Genomic DNA, 17,795 nt, shown 5'->3' with positions numbered 1-17,795 from the left:
GGAAACATTAATCTGTAGTTAAAACCTGCCTTCACATACACAGGTATCGTCATTTCTAAGCAAAGGCTCCAGGGAGGAGACCAAGAATGAACAGCTAGGATGCTGACGACAGATGTGTTCTCTTCCTCTTCCTGGTAGGACGGTAGACAGAGGACCACTCAGATAGCTTTGCAAAACACCATCTTGGGTCCTTGCTTTGTGAGGGCCAATCACTTCCTTTATTCTATATCACCAGTCTCCTTGGGAATAGGTCCTACTGCAGACCAAACCAGATGAGACCAGACTAGACCAGACCAGAGCAGTGCAGTACAGTGCTGGGGGAGGGGCAATACCAAAGCTTGATGGACAGCCAGATCAGCCAATGGGTGAGTGCCAGATTCAGATTCAATGAGCAATTCTATCTCCAAAGATAAGGTGGGGACTAAGAGCGGAAGACATCCAATCTTGACTGCTGCGTTCTCTCTCTCTCTCTCTCTCTCTCTCTCTCTCTCTCTCTCTCACACACACACACACACACACACACGCACACATACACACACACACCATCACACACACACACACACACACACACACGCACACATACACACACACACCATCACACACACACACACACACACAAACACACCCAAATCTCAACCCTAAATGCAACTCAAAACACAAAACTAAAATACCGAATGGTATTTTTAAAAAAGAGTTAAATAGGGAAGAATCAAAGGATCCATTTTGAACACTTATCTATGTATAGAAATTTGACTTCCATAGGGGAAGCACAGCCAAGACTTGGAGTTAAGACAGAGTTTCTTTAAGGTAATGGAAATATGGGAGGCACCAGGACAGAGAACCACTTCATTGCTGGTTCCTTTGGGAGAGGGGGTCTGAAGAAAGCATTGAGTAACACACACTTAGAAACTAAAACATTTTCCTAGAAGTGCAAGGTAGGCTGCAGAAGCAGAATTTTCTAGGAGGTAAGACGTTTCCATGGCGGCAGAACCAGCAGACAAAGCCTCATGTCCCGGGGCAGTCTACCACACAGCTATGTGGTGGGAGTTTAGACTGGCAGGAAGCCATAGGTACAGTTGTACACTCCCCAGCTGTGCTTCTAGACTGGCCACCAATTACACGCTCATTCTGCACAGATTCACTGGTCTATTGTTGTCTAGGCTACTGTTGGTGCCGAGAAACATATAAGAAGACAAGAGAAGCGGTCCCTGGGCATCCTGCTCCTGTTAGAGCTTGTGGTCCAGCGATAGAGATTTCTGGTGCAGACAAAGGAATACAGACAAGAGGTGAGGGGTCCTGTTAGCTCTCAAGATGCTCTAGCCAGGTGATCTGGAAGCCACCAGGCATCTCCAGGTCTAGCTCCTCATTTATACATTTAAAGGTATTATTACACATAAGTTCACCAGCCTGGGCCACTGAAGTAGGTGTAACCATCTCATGAGGCTGGAATCAGCAATTCTGGACACCAGCTCTTATCTCCACAAGTCATGTGAGGCTTAGGACAAAGTGAACAATGATTCTGCACATGCTCTTACACACCTCTTCACTTGAGGGTGTCCTGGGGTACCTCTCTCATCCCTAAGTGGCTCTTACAAATGCCCACTGTCCCCAGAAGCCCTATGCCTCACCAGTTATGTGGAGCAGGCAATACAGCCCTCCCTTTCCTCTGTCCTACAGCTCTCAAAGCCTCTGCCTAGTATGCAATTCCCAGAGTACATGTCCTGGAATCTCTAGAACTTCAGAGCAAATGTATACACATGCTCATGTGTGTGTGTGTGTGTGTGTGTGTGTGTGTGTGTGCACGTGCATGTGTGTGTGCCTGTGTGTGTGGTCCTTGAATTTCATGCTGTGGTCTCCATGGGTACTGAAGCTGCCTCTGCCTAGTTTTGTCAACACATTGTGTGTTACATCCTCCTGTGCTGTTTCAGAGGACTCCAGGGTGGAAGTTCTGTTCTGAGGTTTGCTATGCTCTGTTACTCAGGTCCCTACCTAAAGACACTTAGTCAAAGTGGTAAGAATTCAGTCCAGGGCCAAAATGTCTGGGCTAATTCCTGGTGTCTCTAGAAGCTATGTGACGTAGGGCAAGCTACTTCTTCTCTCTGGGCTTCAGCTCCTCTTGCGTCAAATAAAGATGATAACATCATTTGTCGAAAGGGTTGCCGTGACTATTCATTGAGTTATCAGAGTTGCCACACACGGACTGTTTGGAACAGCGTGTGTAAAGGCTGAATACATATGTGTATTTGCACATTTCAAGATGGCCAATAGCCAAAGAGCTCTGCGGAGGCAGTGTTTATTTGTGTTTGCATCCCAGCTCCTAGCACCTGCCTGGCGTGCAGTAGCTACTCCTTCGATAAATGAATAAATTAATGAATGAGCGAATAAAACAAACAAGAGGCCAGAAGGCTGAGTGAAGGAAAGCCGCTGGCTGGGAAAACAGACACATGCCAGAGGCTCCAGGGCCTCCGCTGCCCCATGAGAGAGCCCATGGCAGGGAGACCAAAACCGCATTGAGCCCACCTTCCACAGGTAGGTGCTTCCCTCAGCCGTTCCAGCACAGACCCATGGAGATAAGACGCCCACCTCTGCACCGGGAATGGCTCGTGTTCATAAACATCTCTGTGCAAAAGGGGTGGAGGGGAACAGGAGGGTCTAAGGCTAGGTGATAAAGGGTCTAGGGCAGTCAAACAGACCTTAGGAAGAGGCGGCCTCCATTGTACGGGATTTTAAACTCCCTGTCCAGTCAATTGTCTTATTTCTTATTTCTGTGACAATCCTCGCCCCGAATCAGAATTTCATTGACCCAGAAGTGGGTCGATTGAATTCCCAGCCCCGCTCACATGCATGGCAGTTTGATCGTCCCTGTTTCCCATTCCTACCTTCTAGCAATTGGTTTTCTGTTGCCAAAACATGAAGACATTTATTTGGGCATGTGGTTCTGAAAGCAACGTTGAAGGGCCAGGGCTAGTGATAGGCTTCTTGCTGGTAGAGTCCCAAGGTGATACAGGACACCCCAGGACAAGAGATGGGGGGCATGCATGTTGTAAAGCCATTGTGCTCAGACATGGGGACCCCACCCCCAATAACTTTATCCAGTTCTAATAATTTTCCCCAAGCCACCCACCTATAAACATCTCACCTGGTTTAAGTTCCTCTGTTCTTGAAACTTGGGGGTGGGGGACCTCAGCTTGAACACTTTAGTCATACTAAAAACATCATGTCCTCATAAGTGTGGCCAAAGTAGAGTACCATGATCTGAGTGGCACCAAGACCCCAGCATTTGTCTCACCCTCTCTGCCTTTCCCAGGGTACCTAAGAGGTTGATATTATTGCTCCCCATGACCCCTGCATAGATGCCTAGGACTGGATTACCAACCTGAAAATGCTGACCCACGTCTGTGTTCTGTTAAGGCTGGTGGCTGGTGGCCAGACCCTCAAAAAAAAAAAATGCAGGCAGCCCTGATCCTGAGTACTGACATCATCACCCTCCATACTTCCTGATTCACAAGATGCATCATTCATGAGGAAGATTAAAACTCGTCATCCGGGATGGGGCTACAGACTTTAATTACAAGACCCAGGAAAAGCAGTGACATTTAGCTGTAATACCCCAAAAGAGCATTAACTTCATTTGGTTTGTTGAAGGAAAACATATTCTTGATACTCACTGAAGGTGGGAAGGCAGACTGTGTCAGGGGCTGTGTTTGTTGGCTGTCTTATGGATGGCAGAGGAAGAGGTCAGTTTAATTCTAATTCTAGCAAAGATCAACGGATATGCAAGATCCCCTTTGATTTTCCCAAAGAAAGTGATCTGGAACCGTCTGTTGTTAGCCATGCTGTCTCTTGGTTATTTGGTAGGCTGGCTGGCTGGTTGGTTGATTAGTTGTCTAGTTGGTTGGTTGATTGATTGGCTGGCTGGCTGATTGGTTGGTTGGTTAGTTGGTTGGTAGGTTGGTTGGTTCGTTGGTTGGTTGGCTGGTTGGTTAGCTGGCTGGTTGGTTGTCTGGCTGTTTGGCTGGCTGGCTGGTTGGTTCATTAGTTTGTTGGTTGAATGACTGGTTGGCTAGCTGGTTAGCTGGTTTGCTGATTGGTTTGTTGGTTAGTTGGTTGGTAGGCTGGTTGATTCATTCATTGGTTGATTGGTTGGTTGGTTGGTTGGCTGGCTGACTGGCTGGCTAGCCGATTGGTTGTTGGCTAGCTGGTTGGTTGCCTGGCTGGTTCATTGGTTGTTTGGTTGGCTGATTGGTTGGTTAGCTGGTTGGTTGATTTGTTGGTTAGTTTGCTGGCTGGCTGGCTGGTTAGTTGGGTGGTTTATTGGTTAGTTTATTGTAGTTCTGAAGACTGAATTCAATGTATCTTCATGCCTGGCAAGTTCTCTCCATTCTCAACTCCAGCCCCAGCTCTCTTTCTACTTTTCACTTTGAGTCAGGGCCTCAGTGTTGCTCAGGCTAGACTTGCACTCACCCTGTAGCTTAGGCAGTCCTTCCTCCTGCTTTTGTGCTTCCATAACAAACTACCTTAGAGTAATTGATTTGTTTTCAAAGTTTTAACATTTATTTAGTGTGTGCATGCAAAACACCTGCATGGATGTCAGAGGACAGTTTCTGGGAGTTGGTTCTCTCTTCCATTTTTATCAACTTGGTGGCAAGTGCCCTTACATACTGAGCCATCTTGCCAGCCCAACTTATAAATTATAGAAATGTATTTCTCATGGTTCTGGTGGTAGGGCTGTCTGAGGTCTGTTGTCCGAGGTCTGTTAGGCCTCATGAGGCCTGGGCATGAGGCCCAGTGTAACTTCCTGAGCCTAACTTGAGTTTGATGAGACCCAGTGTAACTTCCTGGGCCTAAGTTGAGTTTGGTGAGGCCCAATGTAACTTCCTGAGCCTAACTTGAGTTTGGAGAGAAATGACTCAACACAGCCTGACCTAGGCCCACCTCTGCCTAGTCACCACTGACGTGCCTGGATAGTATTGGCCCTTATTCCTTACTCCACCTCACCCCATCCCAAGACTCCTGCCCCCTACCTCAGTCTTATATAACTCCCTGCCCTGATGCAATAAAGTGAGACCCTGCTTCGACAGACTCCCGACTCAGTGTGTGTTTCTTCCTGGTGGCCAGGGGAGAGGTCTGGGTCATTGACACTCACCAGCCTGCTCAGCCCCAGGGAGAGATTGATGAGACTGGCTCTGCCTCAGCCCTATCTGTTGGAGAACCCGGCAGAGGTCAAGGCACCAGGAGATCTAGGGGTTGATGAGTGTTGTTCTCTGCCTCCAATATGTGACAGAAGGGACAAGGACTACAGGGCCTAGCAAGCTTCCTCCAGCCCTTTTGTAAGGTAACAAGTACCCTTCATTAAAATTACCTGGCGCGAGTGAGAAGGAACCACAAAACACGCAACAAACCCGCTTAGGAGTTTATTAGCAGTGGCATGTACAGGCCTGGAGAACTGGTGTGCAGAGAGAGAGAGGAAGATGGCATGTCCAGCTTTTAAAACATGCCTAGCGCATGTGCACAGGGGCTTGATGTGACTAAGTGATATGCAGATGACACAGATGACGGGACTCATGCATGTGCGCAAGGGCTTAGCTGAGTCATACATGGATGTAACCACGCATGTGCACATGTGGGTCACACAGGGCCCTTTAACATTCAGGCAAGTCTGCCTGAGTGCTTGTCTGCACTTACGTGGCTCTAGAACTGGCAAGTGCAGCCTTATTTGTGGCTGAAAAATTACATTCATGAGGGTTCCACCCTGAAGCCTAAGCCAGTTCCTAAAGCCCTAATACTCTCCTAATACTCTCACAGTGACCTATGAACTGGAGGAAGTGTAATGTTCACATCATGACATACCTCTAAACAATCCTTTTACTTTCTTATTTTATTCTGGTTTGTTTGTTTGTTTGTTTTGCCTTTTATTTTTCTAAATAGAGAGAGAAAGAAAAGGCATGGAGTTGGCTGGGTGGGGAGCTGGAAAAGGAATTGGGGAGAAGAAACCATGGTTAGAACATATTGTATGGAAAAATTATTTTCAATAAAAATATTTTTTAAAAAAACAACACTTTTAATATGCTGTGTGTTCATACTATGGTTAGGTGGGATTTGTCAGCCAGAGGTTTATATGTTGGAAGCTTGATACCCAATGTGTGGTAGTAAGATGTGGGGCCTCATGGGAGGACCCCAGGTCATTGAGATAGGCCCTCAGAAAGGATTAAAGCAACTCTGTGACCCTCATAAAAGTGAAGTATGACAAGAGTGAGTTAATACTTAAGTCACTGTGGCTTGGATAAGAAAAATGTCCCCCAGAAGCACAGGCATTTGAATACTGCATTCACGGTGAGTGGTGCTGTTTGGGGAGGTTTAGGAGGTGTGGCCTTCCTCTGGGGCAGGCTTTGAGAGTACACAGCTTCACCAGGCTTCAGTTTTCTCTCACCTTGCTGCTTCTGGTGGTGGACAGGAGCTCTCAGTTTCTTACTCTGTCCTTCATCTCTGCTGCTTGCTGCCATGCTTTCCTGACAAAATGGACTCTTGTCCCCCTGGAAACATCAGCCCAAATAAACAGTTCCTTTTACCAGTTGCCTTGGCCTGGCGTTTATTCCCTGCAACTGAAAAGTAACTAATCCAATCACCTGTGCTTTCTTGCCTGGTCATGTGGTCATTTCCTATCCCGTGACACCAGCAACCATGAGGCCCTCAGGAGAAGCTGAGCTTCAGTGGTCATCTAGTCGGAAACGTTTTAGTCTCCAAAACTGTGAACGAAAAAGGTTTTTCTTTCAAGTTATTCAGCTTCTGGAATTTCATTATAGTAGCAAAAAATATCAACAGAGACCACATAAATTTGCTTTCCTCTGTTCTGGTGATGTCTGGAACCTCAAAGGACCTCATATTGATAGCTCAGAGCCGGAATCGTCTGGAGGTCCTTTCATTCAAAATTTTCTTGCTGGTGTGACACGATGCCTTACAAAAACAACTTAAGAAGGTGTCTGAGTGAGGGCCCCTGCTGCTGTGAAGAGACACCACGACTAAAGGAGTCGGGGCAGAAAGGGTTTATACAGAGGGGATCCCACAGCATTTTGGCTTACATTTTTACGTGATACCCCATCACTGAAGGAAGTCAGGACAGGAACTCAAACAGAGCAGGGACCTGGAGGTAGGAGCCAGTGCAGAGGCCAAGAAGGGGTGTGGCTCACTGGCTGGCTTTTTATTGTTTACTCAGCCTGATTTTTTTTATTGTCTCAAGATCACTTTATGTTTTTTCAAATACAATCTTTTCTCATTTTACATAGCTATTCCTGTTCCCACTCCCTCCCCTCCTCCCGCCCCACCTTTCCCCCTACCTTACCCCCTATCCACTCCTTAGAAAGGTTAAGACTTCATACCAGGAGTCAACAAAGTCTGACACTTCACTTTGAGGCAAGACCAAGACCCTCCCCCCTATATCTAGACTGAGCAAGCAAGGTATCTATCGCTCCAAAGAGAATGTGCTCCAAGATGCCAGTTCAAACACTTGGGATAAATCCCGGCCCCACTGTCAGTGGCCCCACAGACTATGAAAGCTGCACCACTGTCCCCCACATTCAGTGTGCAGGTTCTCCCACTGTCAGTCCAGCGTCAGTGAGCTCCCACTAGCTCAGGTCACTTGTTTCTGTTGGTATCACCATCATGGTCTTGACCCCTTTGCTCATATTATCATTCCTCCTTTCTTGGACTGGTCTCCAGAAAAAGTGCTGTGGATCTCTGTAGCTGCTTCCATTAGTTGTTGGACAAAGGTTCTATGATGACAATTAAGGTAGTCATCAATCTGATTACAGGGGAAGGCCAGTTTAGGTATTCACTCCACTATTGCTTAGGGCCTTAGCTGGGGCCATCCTTGTGGATTTCTGTGAATTTCCCTAGTGCCATGTTTCTTGCTAGTCCTCAATGGCTCACTTAATCAGGATATGTCTTTCCTTTCTCTTCCTCTCTGTTCTTCCCCTTTCTTGGTCATCCTGTTCCCTCATGTTCTACTCCTTCCTCCCCTTCTCCCCTCCCCCTCCTTTTCCACCCTCTCTTCTCTCTCCCCCCACTCTCAATTTTCTCAGAAGATCTTGTCTGTTTCCCCTTCCCAGGGAGATCCATGTATGTCTCCCTTAGGGTTCTTCTTGTTCCCTAAGCTTCTCTGGGATCATGAAATATAGGCTGGTTATCCTTTGCTTTATGTCTAATACCATGTTTGTCTTTCTGGGTTTGGGTTATCACCTCAGGATGATTTTTCCTAGTTCCATCCATTTGCATGCAAATTTCAAGATGTCATTGCTTTTTACTGCTGAGTAGTACTCCATTGTGTAGAGGTACCACATTTTCTTTATCCATTCTTCCATTTAGGGGCACCTAGGTTGTTTCTAGGTTCTAGCTATTATGAATAATGTTGCTATGGACACAGGTGAGCAAATGCCCTTATGTTATGAGTGTGCATCCTTTGGGTATATGCCCAAGACTGGTATTGTTGGGTCTTGAGGTAGATTGATTCTCAATTTTCTGAGAAATAACCATACTGTTATCCAAAGTGGTTGTACAAGCTTCACTCCCACCAGTAATGGAGGCTTGTTCCCCTGACTACACATCCTTCCCAGCATAAGCTATCATTGGTGTTTTTTACCATAACCATTCTCACTGGTGTAAGATGGTATCTCAGAGTTGTTTCGATTTGCATTTCCCTGATAGTTAAGGATGTTGAGCAATGTTTAAAGTGTCTTTTGGACATTTGCTATTCTTCTCTTTGCTAAACTCTCTGTTTAGATCTGTACCCCATTTTTTATTGAATTGTTTGGTAATTTGATGTCTAGTTTCTTGAGTTCTTTATATATTCTGGAGATCAGTCCTCTGTTCATGTGGGGCTAGTGAAGATCTTTTCCCATTCTGTAGACTGCTGTTTTGTCTTGTTGACCATGTCCTTTGCTTCTCAGTTTCAGGAGGTCCCATTTATTAATTGTTGCTCTCAGTGTCTGTGCTACTAAGGTTATATTTAGGAAGTGGTCTCCTGTATCCATTCATTCAAGGTTAATTCCCATTTTCTCTTCAATGAGGTTCAGTGTGGCTGGATTGATTTCTTAAAGAACCTAAGACCATCAGCCGAAGGATGGCACCACCCATGATGGGCTAGACCTCCCACGTCAATCACTAATTAATAAAATGCCCCCCAGGCTTGCATACAGCCTGATCCTAGAGACATTTTCCTAATTGAGGTTCCCTTCTCTCAGATGACTTCAGCTTGTGTCAAGTTAGCATAAAACTAATCAGTACAATTTGGGTGGTGGTGGAGCACTCCCTTGATCCCAGCATTCAGGAGGCAGAGGCAGGCTGGTCTCTGTGAGTTCAAGGCCAGCCTGGTCTACAGAGTGAGTTCTGGAACGGACTCCAAAGCCACACAGAGAAACTCCATCTCAAGAAACCCCCCCCAAAAAACTAGTAAGCACAATTGACTCCATTTCAACTTTACACACAAACACATCACTGTTAAGCTAAAACCTTTCCTTTCTTGTTTATCCTGCAGATCACACATAAATATTGACATCACAATATAAAACATTTTGTAAACTTAAAAAGTCCCACAATCTTACAAAAGGAGTAAGTTCATTTTGGCTCACACTTTCAGAGGCAAGACAGACAGTCATGTGGCTATGACAGCAAGGGGAGCATGTGGGAGAGGCTTGTTCATTGTCTGCCAGCTAGAAGCAAAGAAACAGGCCATGCTTCAACCTTCAGAGTCTTGCCCTCAGTGATCTCTCTGCCAACCATGCCACATAGGCCTCTAAAGGAGCATCAGAAGCTGGGTACCAGGTGTTCAAAAGCAGAAGCCTATGGGAGAAGTTTCAGATTCAGACCATAACACTCATGACTAATGATGGCAGCCAAGAGTGGGGACCTCAGCTATACTCTTGTCTAGAGCACACAACACAGAGGCTCTGGAAAGTGTCTCAGTTCTAAAAGCAGAGCTCCTTCAGAGCCTTTGGAGAGCTACTGTCAATGGCTGCGGCTATAGTTCAATTGTTCAGTGTTTTGTCTAGTATGCTTAAGGTCCCGAGTTCAATCTCCAGCACTGCAAACAGACAAACACCATACAGCTATTGACACCACAGGACCTGCCCAGACCCAGGGGGAGGGGACATAGACCCCACCTCTCTTTTAGAATAAAGATTCATGCATTGACAGGGCTTGTGAGCTGCGACATATTGAGGTAACCATCTATAGAAAATATACCTTGCTACCCCTGCCTCTAAGACCTTCCAGAGACTATCCCATCCTTACCCTAGTGGGGGTGCGCATACAAAAAGAACATGTTAAAACCTGAATCTTCAAACATTTTGGAAATACCAATAATTTACTCTTTTCTCCCAAGCTACTGGAAGAGCATAGAAACACTTCTCTCACTTCCTTTGCATGGTGCCTTAAAGGCCTGTACAGGACTAAAAGGGGGATCTCTCAGTGGTGTGTGTGTGTGTGTGTGTGTGTGTGTGTGTGTGTGTCTTATCACTAGGAAAATTGCATGTCTATCATGGACTTATGATGAGGATGAAATGAGAACATATGCAAGCCTGGGAGTCCAGTGAGGCCTTGTCTGGCCTTTGTCTGCAGAGAGCAGATGCAGAGTGGGACTCATCAGGCAAAGGCTGTGCTAGTCAAGGGCGCTTGAGAAGAATGAATCGCTGTGAAGTTGGACTGGAGGTTGGAACCTCTTAACTCCTCTAAGAGTGTTTGGAGAAGGAAATGCTGTTCCTCCCAGCACTTTATGACGGACTCTAAACAGACTCTGGTTCTCTGAGTGTTCCTGGCAGCTCCTCATGGCAGAACAGATGTGTTGTGTGAGCTGGTGTGGACGCCTGCTATGGGAGAGGGGTGCCATTGGCCAAGGTCAGTGTCGAGTGGCCATGGGCCCCATAGGTGGGGTCCTCCCAACACTGTGTCTTATGAGACCATTGCTGAATGCACCTGAGGGCAACAGATGCAGGAAGATAAGCAACTGTAGCTGGCAAGAACCATCTCTCTTTTCCCCAAGGAAACCAACCTGCAGTCAGCTAAGTCTGCACAGGGCTCCCGTCTTTAAAGTATGTGCAATTAAGTTGTTGTCCACTGTAGTAGGGAGCTGTGGGCCTCTTCCCACAGCCTGGCTCCTGGCCACTGGCTAGCTTATGCTCCGAAATAACAACACACAAACTGTATTCATTTAAACACTGCCTGGCCCATTAGCTCTAGCTTCTTACTGGCTAATTCTTACATCTTGATTTCCCATTTCTATTAATGTGTGTAGCTTACCAGGAAGATTCTAGCCTATGTCCATCCTGGGTCGGAGCTTCCTCTTGTCTGCCCCAGAGAGGAGAGCTATCAAGTCTGAGCTCACTTCCTCTTCCTCCCAGCATTCTGTTCTGTTTACTCCACTCACCTATGTTTTAACCTATGAGGCCAAGCAGTTTCTTTATTAATTAACCAATAACCTTCTTCCATCAGTCCACGGTGCCAATGACTTTCTTTGGTAATACCTCCTGTGCCCTTCCTTCAAGAAGTCATTGTAAAGTCAAGCTTTCAGAATGAAAACAAATTTTTAAAAAGTAGAGAAATCGTTTTTATTTTATGGAAAAAGGCTGTCCAAGTCCTCACCAAGGATGCTTTGACTTACTTAGAGCATAGAAGATGCATGGAAAAGGTCAGATCACTCATCAGTGATGCTAGAAACAAAAGATGACATGTTTTACACACACACACATACACACACACACACACACACATGCCCGCGTGTGCATTTTGTTTTTGTGGTGGTTAACTGTCAATTTGATTGGATTAAGAAACAACACTTAGGGCAATTGTAATGAGTGTTTTCCTAGAGAGAAGTAATGGATAGGCAGACTCTGAATGTGTGAAGCACTCTCCCGCAGGCTAGAGTACTAGACAGAATGAAGAAGAAAAAAAAACAAGGAAACCAGCTGTGCGCTGGCATTGTCCTTTCTTTACTTTCTTATCCAAAATTCCTACCACAGCCTAAAACCCCACCTACTATAGCCTAAAATCTCTCCCACTGCAGCCCCAAACTCCTCCCACCACAGCCTAAAACCACTCCCACCGCAGCCTAAAACTTCCCACTGTAGCCTAAAACTCCTCCCACCACAGCCTAAAACCACTCCCACCGCAGCCTAAAACACCTCCCGCTGAAGCCTAGAACTCCTCCCACCGCAGCCTAAAACCCTTTCACCACAGCCTAACCTGCCACCATAGCCTGTAACCTCCTTCCACCACCAAGCCTTCCCCATAATGAGGTACTGAAGTTCAAAGCTCCAACCAGAATAAATCCTTCCTAAAATTGCTCCTATTGGATATTTGGCTATAGCCACAAGACAAGTGACAAAGACAATGTCCAAAGACAAAACCAATGCAGACCCAGTCAGCAAGCTTGGGGACCTTGGGGGAGAGTTAAAGGGGGGAGAGGAGAGGCAGGGAGGGGAGCAGAGAAAAATGTAGAGCTCAATAAAAATCAATAAGAAAGGGAAGAAAACAGAAAGAAAGAAAGAAAGAAAGAAAGAAAGAAAGAAAGAAAGAAAGAAAGAAAGAAAGAAAGAAAAGAGACACTGGGTGGTGTTGGCCCAAGTAGTTCCAAACAGAAATCTTTTATATGTTTGGGGATGCACATTCTATTCTCTCCTTCATGTAGGCATTTTTTATTTTGAAAAACACATGCATTGTCATGAATTCTAAGGGATACTCACAAACCTGGAGCAATCAAAAGTCCTAATTCCACTCTCTTTAGAAGCCTGGAGATAGAGGCAACAACGGGGTTGCTTCAAGTCCTCTAGTAGTGAACAGGCTACGTTAACCACCACTTCTGTTGCTCTTCCCAGTACAGACTGTGGAGTTAAATAATAGAAACAAGATTTGCAGCTCATCCTGCCTGGGACCCAGTAAGTATTCAACAAATGGTGGTGGAACTGCAGGAAGACTTCCAGTTCAGAATCCAGCTGTAAAGGAGAGGGAGCTTCAGATATACCTACCATTTTTGTCAGACTGCCACACCTGAGTTTCCTTTTCTGGGCACTGAAGCAGCTCACTGAAAAGCTCACCAAAAGGACTTTTTTGAACTTAAAATGCATCTTTTCTTCAGTGTTAAGCAAAGCACATCCTCGTGTGTCATTTCTGCTGGGTCCAGCTCTAAGCTTAGCTTGATCCTCCCAAGGAACACCATTGGTCCCATTGGCTCATCCAACTATACATTATCCCTCAATAGGGAGAGGTTCTTTCTGTCTATGTGCACACAGCATTCTCAGGAGTGAGAATCCTGTATGTTTGCCAAGGTCAATCTGTTCACTCATGTATTTCTAACTTCCGGCGGAAGAGGCAGCGCACCTTCAGGCCTACAGCACACTCTTCCCGGCACATCTGTATGCTTGTAGCTGACACACCCTTCCCGGAACATCTGTATGCTTGTAGTTGACACATCCTTCCCGGAACATCTGTATGCTTGTAGCTGACACATCCTTCCCGGAACATCTGTATGCTTGTAGCTGACACACCCTTCCCGGCACACCTGTATGCTTGTAGCTGACGCATCCTTCCCGGCACATCTGTATGCTTGTAGCTGACACACCCTTCCCGGCACACCTGTATGCTTGTAGCTGACACATCCTTCCCGGTACATCTATATGCTTGTAGCTGTGAACAAGTGCCGCCATCACGCAGTCCATTTCCTACATCTCTTGAAGCTGCTGCCTCAGGATCTTAGCATCCCAGGGTCCCAGGATCCCAGGGTCTCCATTCAGAGAGAGCAGTCTTCACAGAGCCCAGAACCATGGACAGTATGGATGGTGCCAGTTCTACAGTCTGGCTAGAGGAGGGCATTACTGTGAAAACAGAACAGTCTGTCATTGTGTCTGTCTGTCCTTCAGGCTTCCAATCTCAGGACTGGTGGTGGCAAATTCTAGGTCACTTTGGCTCCAGATAAATGCCTTGCTATTTGGTTATGGCACAATCAGCCCTTGTGTGCCAGCCTCTAGGGACGCAGGCATGCAACCCACACACAACTGTGCCATTCTAGGACCAGACTCACTACTATACAACTCTCTCCAAACATGGACATACACTTCAGAGCCAGTGACATCCCAGTTCAGACTCAGGGGTGGTTAGCTACCCTCTCACACATCCTTTCTTTCGTTACTACCCCCACCCCCGGCCGGGGGGGTATTCCTCTACTACATAGCTCTTTTTATCATCTTCCCGACCAAGCCCATCAGCCACACCTCATATCCCCAGCACCAGGCTGTCCCACCACAGAAGGCTTCTGCATTGAGTTTTCACGTGAGAATTTGCCACTTGGAATTACGGTGAATAAGAATTCTTCATGCTTCCACACGACCACCTCCCTCTGTCAGCACATGCCCTCTACTAAAGGCTGCTTTCCTCAGCCCAGAAACATGTCCAAACTTCGCCTTAGCAGCGCTGTGCCCTTCTCTTACCCAGTATTCCAGTCTCCAAAGGGAACAAAATAACGACTGCCGGCCCTCCTTTCTCCAGACATCTGTCCCAGATGTGTGGGAAACAGTGATGCGCAAAGGCATTGTCAATCATCAGTTTACTGACACCCCAGGGCATGGGTTCCAGTCAAGACCCCTCCTCTCTGGGCATTCAGAACCTTTTTTGAGACTGGCAGCTGTCTTCTGCTCCCTCAATTTCCCAATAAGTTCCTTCTTGTGGTTTACACCAGGCTAGAGAGACAGGAGTTCAGGGGCAGAGGCTGAGTTTTGTAGATTTCCCAGACTTACAGCGAAGTATCCCCGGCTGGGATCTCACACAGCTTTTAGCTTCATAGTGATAATGTCAGCGTATCAAAGTGTGTGCTATGGACCAGGCATTCTCCTGAACCTTTGTTTTCCATGGAATAACTCATCTAATCTTCAAAATGATACAAATGCAGTCAATACTATTCGAAAAGTGTATTATCTCAAGCCATTTAACAGAACTTGAAAATGAGGCAAAGGGTTTATATATTGCTGAGAATGTCTTGTTCCCAGGGTGCTGGAACAGGAACTTGAATGAAGTTTCTCTTAGTCCCGTCCCTTAATCAATTTGTCCATCCCGACGCCAGTGACTGGCGCTATGTGACACTGACACCAGGAGACTCATGGCCCCTGTGAGAGGGAGAGCTCTCACAGGCCAGGGAACAAGTGGAGTCAAGGTCACCGTGCAGCTAGGACTATAATGGTAACCTTAAGTGAACATTAGGTCCAACATAAGAGTGGACACCGGGTGTTTCTACTCACAACTGGCTCTGAACTATTACCATGGCTGTCAACTCCAATTAGGTGATTTAAAAAAAAAAAAAACCTAGCATCTAAAGCCTACCATGAAAAAACTGTCTTCAATATAAGCAACAATTTGAGCTTCTTGATTAGACTATTGTAATTTTTTTTAACTGTGGAAAACTCTCAGAAAATTTATAGACATTTGAGTTAATTCTATCCCTCAAGATTTCCTGTGGGAGAAGATGAATGTTTTTTTTTTTAACAGTCTGACCTGAAGAGATGATTAGAAAGGTCATATACTTCCATTTACTAAATATTTTCTGTGAACAACCTGACCTGTGAATTTCTCTGAAGATAGAGACAAAATTAAATGTTTTATTGAATTGAATTAAAGATGACTCCATAATCAGGGAAGAGAGATTCATAAAGTATTTTTAAAATCACATGTGACTTGCCAACATGTGGTATCTCGTCTCACGTTATTTTTCCGAGGCATTGGGCTTTATTGAGGCAGAATAAAACATAACAAATTTGTTATCCATGTCTCTCACAAAACCACACTTCTACAGCTAATCTGTCTGAAAGTAGACAATTACAGTTAACTACAGAGCAAAATAAATAACTAAATTACAAACAAATAAATGTGTATTAACATGTTCTGTATTTGAACTGAAACATTATCAAATACAAATAAAAAAATTTAAAATACATCAAGTTCTTAGATGGGCATGTGACAAGTACCTATGATCCTGGCACTCTGGGAGGCTGAGGTAGGATTCTGAATTTGAGGACAGCCTGGGTTACACAGTGAGAACCCTATCTCAAAATAATAACTAAAATATTAGCATTATCTACACAATTCAGATTGTCTCAATGACCAAACCCAGCTGAAGTAAAGTTTTGTACTGGCTGAGGCTTTTGATGGGATAACTATGGTTGGAGGTTGCTCGTTCATTTTCTGGCCGCCCAGACTCCAGAAATAACCACACAGAAATCTGATTAATTGCAATACTACTTGGCCAATAGCTTCAGCGTATTTCTAGCTAGCTCTTATATCTTAAATTAACCCATTTTTATTAATCTGTGTATCACCACATGGCTGTGGCTTACTGGCAAGTTTCCGGCATGTCTGTCTCTGGCAGAGGCTGCATGGCTTCTCCCTGACTCTGCCTACTCTCTCTTTACATCTCTGGGATTTCCCACCTGGCTCTACTCTGTTAAGCCATTGGCCAAATGCAGCTTTATTCATTAACCAATAAAAACAACACATATACAGAAGAATTTTCCACATCAGATAACTAAAGCAAATTTGTTGTTTACATAAATATCTTTCTCAAGAATACAAGGTAAGCTGGGTGATGGTGGCGCAGGCCTTTAATCCTAGCACTCGGGAGGCAGAGGCAGGCAGATCTCTCTGAGTTCGAGGCCAGCCTGGTCTACAGAGTGAGTTCCTGGTAATCTGGTCTATACTCCCATACTCCTTGGTGGAGGTATTCTGGGGTAGAAGGAAGGTACATATCTCCTTGGTAGGTCTTTCAAAAGAGGAAAGAGTTAGTATCTTTCTAAAGAAGTTAGTTTAAAGAGAGGGGGATGATTCACCTCCCCTGCTGGTCCCAGAGTCCAGAGTCATCACTGCCAGTCTGGTCCTCAGTGAACTTATTGATGGGCATCTGAGTGGGCTCTGGGTTTGGGGATAATGTGAGTTGGTCAGTTCCCAGGTGCTCCATTGTCTTGGAGAACAACAGGTAACACACAGCTATAGCACGTGACCACTGTGAGCACCCAAAGGATAGCGTGTCCAGTCATTGTCAGGAGCCATTTCCCCCAAAAAGTATTGCAGGGACCATTGTCCTCCATTTCCCCCTAAAAGTATTGCAGGGACCATTGTCCTGGGGATGTTTGCAGAGAGCCCCACACCCCAACTGTATTGAGAACTGTTTGTTGGCAGAGCTCACCCCACACCCAACTATCTTGAGAGCTATCTGTTAGTGGAACCCGCCCCACATTCCAACTATCTAGAGAACTGTTTGTGGTTGGAATCACAAAAGGAACGATTCTGCTTGCATAGAGAACTAGGTGTGTTGACTCGTGACCTCCTGACCGAGGACTCCTGACCTACGATGACTCGTGACCAAATCATGACCATTGCCCATGCCCCTGCCCCCTGGCCCCATCCCAAGCCAAATTCCTCATCCAAGGGCTATATAAGCTGCTGCCATTAAGCTAATAAACAGAGGCTTGACAACAGGTCTTGCTTGGCCTTGTTCCTCTCTCTTGCCCATGTCTTTTCAGATAGCGCCTCTTCCGGACCCTGGAATAACTGACCTGCCAGGCGGGTTACAACCCTATACTAACTGACCCGCTGGGCGGTTACAAGTTATGGCCTTCCTTTAAGATGGGGGATGAGTCCATTGTTACACCTGAGCTTAGTAGATCCGTGATGGCCATGCAGCAGTTCTCATATGCAGCTCTTGCACATGGCGGGATTCCTGAGACCTGTGTATGGGCTAGGAGGTAGAAACCATGTTTATACTGATC

The sequence above is a fragment of the Alexandromys fortis genome, unplaced genomic scaffold (assembly GCF_014885135.2).
Source record: "Alexandromys fortis isolate MF-2015 unplaced genomic scaffold, M_Fortis_MF-2015_v1.1 scaffold_175, whole genome shotgun sequence".
Taxonomy (NCBI): domain Eukaryota; kingdom Metazoa; phylum Chordata; class Mammalia; order Rodentia; family Cricetidae; genus Alexandromys; species Alexandromys fortis.
The sequence above is the reverse complement of the archived record's forward strand: the minus strand, read 5'-3'. Positions refer to the sequence as shown.